Here is a 5,577-nt window from a genome sequence, read left to right on the forward strand (position 1 = left end):
ACATCGTACGGTCGCTGGAGCTAGAATCGTTCATATTGACTAAGCTGACAAAGCCCTCCGTCCCCGTCAACTTAGTAGGCCCACAAGTCAGCCTCCCACCAATGTGGGTCCCAGCTAGCAGGGGGAGTATTCATTTTTTTGTGCGTAATAAAGAGGCACTTTCGGTGGGTCCGAGCTGACAGCGGGGGGAATGTTTTTTTTTGCAAAATACGGTGGCCCGTCCGGTGGGTCCTAGCAGTCAGGGGGGAACGTTTTTTTCACAAAATAGGGTGGCCCGTCCGGTGGGTCCATGCTATCAGGTGGAGGAATAATTATTTTCTGCGTAATAAGGAGGCACTTCCTTGCGGCTCCCGTGGACCCAACTGTCAGCCTCTCCACGTACAGTACTCTTCCGGGAGCACCACGGCGGTGGATGACAGCGAGGCCTAGGAAGGGGACGACGCGGAGCCGGGGAAGATGCGGCAGTGGATGCCCACGCGGAGAGGAGTACGAGGGTTCACTGGTTCGGCTGCGGTGTGGGGCTGTCATCGCCGCAGAATAACATGGGGTGTGGGTGAGTGGAGGGATGACCTTGCCATCGGTGGGAGTAGTAGGGGGCGGTGAGGCCTCCGCGGTAGCATAGCCGACCACGGGCGGCAGGAGTAGGCGGCACGACCGGTGCCGCTTTGAGAGGCTGGAGCAAGAAGACCAGAGGTTGAAGAAGCAGTATGGCCGTTGGATGGAAATTGTACGGTCACTGGAGCTAGAATCGTTCATATTGACTAAGTTGACAAAACACTTCGTCCCCGTCAACTTAGTAGGCCCACAAGTTAGCCTCCCACTATGGTGGGTCCCATTTAGCAGGGGGTATTCATTTTCTTGTGCGTAATAAGGAGGCACTTCCTTGCGTGCGAAGATATAGCTGGTGGGTCCAACTCGTCAGTGGGGGGAACGTTTTTTCGCGAAATACAGAGGCCCTTCCGGCGGGTCCTAGCTGTTAGGTGGAGGAATCATTATTTTGCGCGTAATAAGGAGGCATTTCCTTACGTGTGGCCGTGTTCCCAGTTGTCAGCCTCTCCACGTATAGTACACTTCCGATGGATGTCATTCATTGACCATGTTGACCAGGCTGTGCCGAGAGCATCAGGGCGGTGGACGACGGCGAGGCCTAGGAAGGGAACGACACGGAGCCTGGGAAGACTTATCAGTTGTTTCCCACGCGGAGGGGAGTACGAGGGTTTACTAGTTCGTCTGCCATCGCCGGAGAATAACAACATGTGTGGGTGAGTAGAGGGATGGCTAGGCCAGCGATGAGAGTACGGTGGGACGGTGATGCCTGCACGGTGGCATAGCTGGCCGTGGGAGGAGGGAGCAGACCAGAGATTGAAGAAGCATGACAGCTGTTGGATGGACATCCAACAGTCACTGCTCTCGCGTGTTGACTCATTTGACACGGCGTTGCGTGTGTGTCAACCTTTTTTAGGAAAGCATATGCGTCAACCTGTAGTAGGCGCACAAGTCAGCATCAAATCTGTGGAAAACAGCATACATCCCATCTGCCATTATTTCTAATAATGTACAACCTATTTGATATTTCTTAAGAATTTTTTTTTGGAGCCCATCTTCTTTTTGTTAGCATTACAAACCATATTGTGGCCACGGTTAAAAAGTATACTAAATTTTGCATATTTCGGTGCGGTCAACTGTTTTTAGTCCTGAAATATCGAGTCACATTCAAACTATTTTGAAAAAGTAATTTATATAAATATAATATCCAAATAATTGTCCACCCATAAAAATCAATGGAATTTAAAATCTAATAATGAAAAAAAATTGAAACTAATTCCCGGTTTGATGTATTTTACAAAAGTACAACCCATTTCTGGGCAAATCGAATGAAACTCTCCTCGTCGTGAAAGATTGGCAGCCCAACAGGGCTGATAAAGCAAGTAGGCCTCGTTTGCGTATTTCTTAAAAAAATTAAAACTGGGCTAGCCATTTTCAGCAAGACAAAAACACAACTGGGCTCATGATGCGGTAAACATAAATAAAACCCTGGCTAGACGGGCCACAGCCCCTGCACAGCCCCATTGTTACCCTGATCCGTTGCTAAAACTAGTATAAATAACAACTGCTTGTTCCTCAAAAAAACTGTACGACCTGCTGGGTCCCTAGTGTCAGCCGCTCGTAGTGTAATTCTTTCATTTATTGACTATGCTGACAATGGCGTGAGCCCTAGATGTCCAACCATTAGAAGGTACCATATTTTTGGGCTTGTAATATAGAGGCACTTGCTTGCGTACTGCCATAACGCTGGCGGGTCCCTACTGTCATCCTCTCCACGTACAATCATCTCCTTGTTCTTCTCGGTTGTTGACGACATTGACAACGCAAGAGGGCGCGCACCATGCACGGTGAGCGAACCAAGGCGGAGGACGACGGTGATCCCTCAGACAGAATGAACAAGGGCCGTGGAAGATGCGCCGGTCCAGTCGCAGGTGGAGGGGAGTACGAGGGTTGACTAGTTTGGGTGCGGGTGCGTGTTGGGGCTGGCATCGACGGAGAATAACAGGACGTGCGGGGGAATAGAGGAAGGGACTGGCCAACATTGAAGGGTATGGCAGGGCGGTGGAGGCGCAGACAACCATGGGAGACGTGAGCAGGCAGAGCCTACGGGGTGGTTTGGTTTGGGAAGCTGGAGGAAGAAGAAGACAATAGATAGAAGATACATGACAAATCTTGGATGTCAATCCAACGGCTGGTAGGCAGAATCATTTGTTGACTGGCTAGTAAGTTGACACCACCTTGGATAGGCTATTTCCTCATGGGTGCCAAATGTCAGAATCCAAATATGTCACATTCATGCAGCCTTTCCTATGAAAATTTACAGCCCATTTGATGTGCTAGTTCGAAATAAGTTTGTGGGTGTTGGTGGGGGCTAATCACTTGTCTTCTGTAATGCATAGTCAACTCAAGCAGCGTCGAGAGTGATGTTATTTCCCTTGGTTGAGATTTGTTACAATATTTCACTCTAAATTAGATGAATGGCAAGCGATTTGCCTTGTTTCAAAGAAAATATGACAGTCACAACCAAGTTGAAAAGGGCAAGAACATCTAACTCCAGCTTACAAACTATACAAAAGCACGAGGGTTAATTGTTCATCAGGTTTAAACAAAGCCCAAGTTGAAAAGGGCGACAACATCCAAATCCAGCACTGTTTTCGGCAGTCACAGTCAAACGGATCGGTCAGGTCCATAGAATGAACATCCTGGGTCGTAAAATTTACTGGATTATGACCACAATATGTTGTAAATAGAAGTCCGACATGTTCAGAAGCTCTTTTGCCCACCTGAAACTCCTTTTTTTGCTCTTTGACATACCCATCCGTCAAAACCATGCTGCTGATAAACTTAAGCCTGATGGACAATAGTAACCTCGCATTCAGTAGGAAGAATGTGACAAATCTAGTGTTTGCATAGTTGGCTACATATCGTTCTAGCATTATTTTCTTCAATCGAATATCATGAGAAGTGAGAAAATCCCGATGCTTACGAATCCACCGATTGGTTATAAATTTCTTACCCTGTCCTGTTGCCTAAATAGACATGAAGATTGAAAACAGTTAAGGTCTAAAAAAAGAGTGTCGAAAGAGCAACAGCTGAACGGTTAATTCTAGTACACAATATGCGGGCTTCCAATGTGCGTGAAATTATCATCTTTATATACAATTTCTCCGGACATGGAAAGTATTGTAGCAAGCCAATAATCTTGTTCAGATCAAAACTATTCATTTGGATATATAAGATCTTGACAGAATCCAGCACCATTGATAGGCCATCCATGGAGAAACTCTTCATTGAGCATAGAACATAATATTAGTACAAAATGTGTACACCAAGATGATATATAACTTATGCGTAGAAATTTAAAATGCCGGTTATGGTTACAAGTGTAGATGATAATATAAAGTACCTGAAGAACTGTGGAGCCAAACACCATATTGAAATGAGCATAGAGATCATGTATTACACCCAAGGTCTCCAGTTTAGGCGCAAAGAGGACAGTTATTTGCAACGGTGAATAACTAGAATCAAGGATCAACCTTTGAAATGAAGGCGAATCTTGGATGACGAGCTGGCTTCCATCAAAATAAATTCCAATTCTTACAAGGTTAGGTGACTTTATTTGGAGACAACCGATTCTAACTATGAAAACAAGCACGAAGCACTCTAGGGAAGGGGCAACTGGAGTGGATGATGCTGTGCAATGAGACCTCCGATATACGAACCCGCATGATGTCTACTACACAACATTCTTCTTGTAGACGATGTTGGGCCTGCAAGTGCACAGGTTTGTAGGACAATAGCAAATTTCCCTCAAGTGGATGACCTAAGGTTTATCAATCCGTAGGAGGCGTAGGCTGAAGATGGTCTCTCTCAAACAACCCTGCAACCAAATAACAAAGAGTCTCTTGTGTCCCCAACACACCCAATACAATGGTAAATTGTATAGGTGCACTAGTCTGGTGAAGAGATGGTGATACAAGTGCAATATGGATGGTAGATAAAGGTTTTTGTAATCTGAAATAATAAAAACAGCAAGGTAACAAGTGGTAAAAGTAAGCGTAAACGGTATTGCAATGATAGGAAACAAGGCCTAGGGTTCATACTTTCACTAGTGCAAGTTCTCTCAACAATAATAACATAGATAGATCAGATAATAATGCCTCAACATGCAACGAATAGTCACTCCAAAGCCACTAATAGTGGAGAATAAACGAAGAGATTATGGTAGGGTACGAAACCACCTCAAAGTTATTCTTTTAGATCGATCTACTAAAGAGTTCGTACTATAATAACACCTTAATACACAAATCAATCAAAACCCTAATGTCACCTAGATACTCCATTGTCACCTCAAGTATCCGTGGGCATGATTATACGATATGCATCACACAATCTCAGATTCATCTATTCAACCAACACAAAGTACTTCAAAAAGTGCCCCAAGGTTTCTACCGGAGAGTCAAGAACGTGTGCCAACCCCTATGCATAGGTTCATGGGCGGAACCCGCAAGTTGGTCACCACATACATCAAGAGGCACATGATATCCCATTGTCACCACAGATAAGCACGACAAGACATACATCAAGTGTTCTCATAAAAGACTCAATCCAATAAGATAACTTCGAAGGGGAAAACTCAATTCATCACAAGAGAGTAGAGGGGGAGAAACATCATAAGATCCAACTACAATAGCAAAGCTCAGGATACATCAAGATCATGCCATAGAGGGAACACGAGAGAGAACACGAGAGAGAGATCAAACACATAGCTACTGGTACATACCCTCAGCCCCGAGGGTGAACTACTCCCTCCTCGTTATGAAGAGCGCCAGGATGATGAAGATGGCCACCGGTGATGGGATCCCCCCTCCGGCAGGGTGCCGGAATGGACTCCCAAGAGATTTTTGGTGGCTACAGAGGCTTGCGGCGGCGGAACTCCCGATCTATCTTCTCCGTGGATGTTTTTAGGGTACGTGGGACTATATAGGCGAAAGAAGTCGGTCGGGAGGTGCTCGAGGGGTACACGAGACA

This window comes from Triticum dicoccoides, chromosome 2B (genome assembly GCF_002162155.2).
Source record: "Triticum dicoccoides isolate Atlit2015 ecotype Zavitan chromosome 2B, WEW_v2.0, whole genome shotgun sequence".
NCBI classification, from domain to species: Eukaryota; Viridiplantae; Streptophyta; class Magnoliopsida; order Poales; family Poaceae; genus Triticum; species Triticum dicoccoides.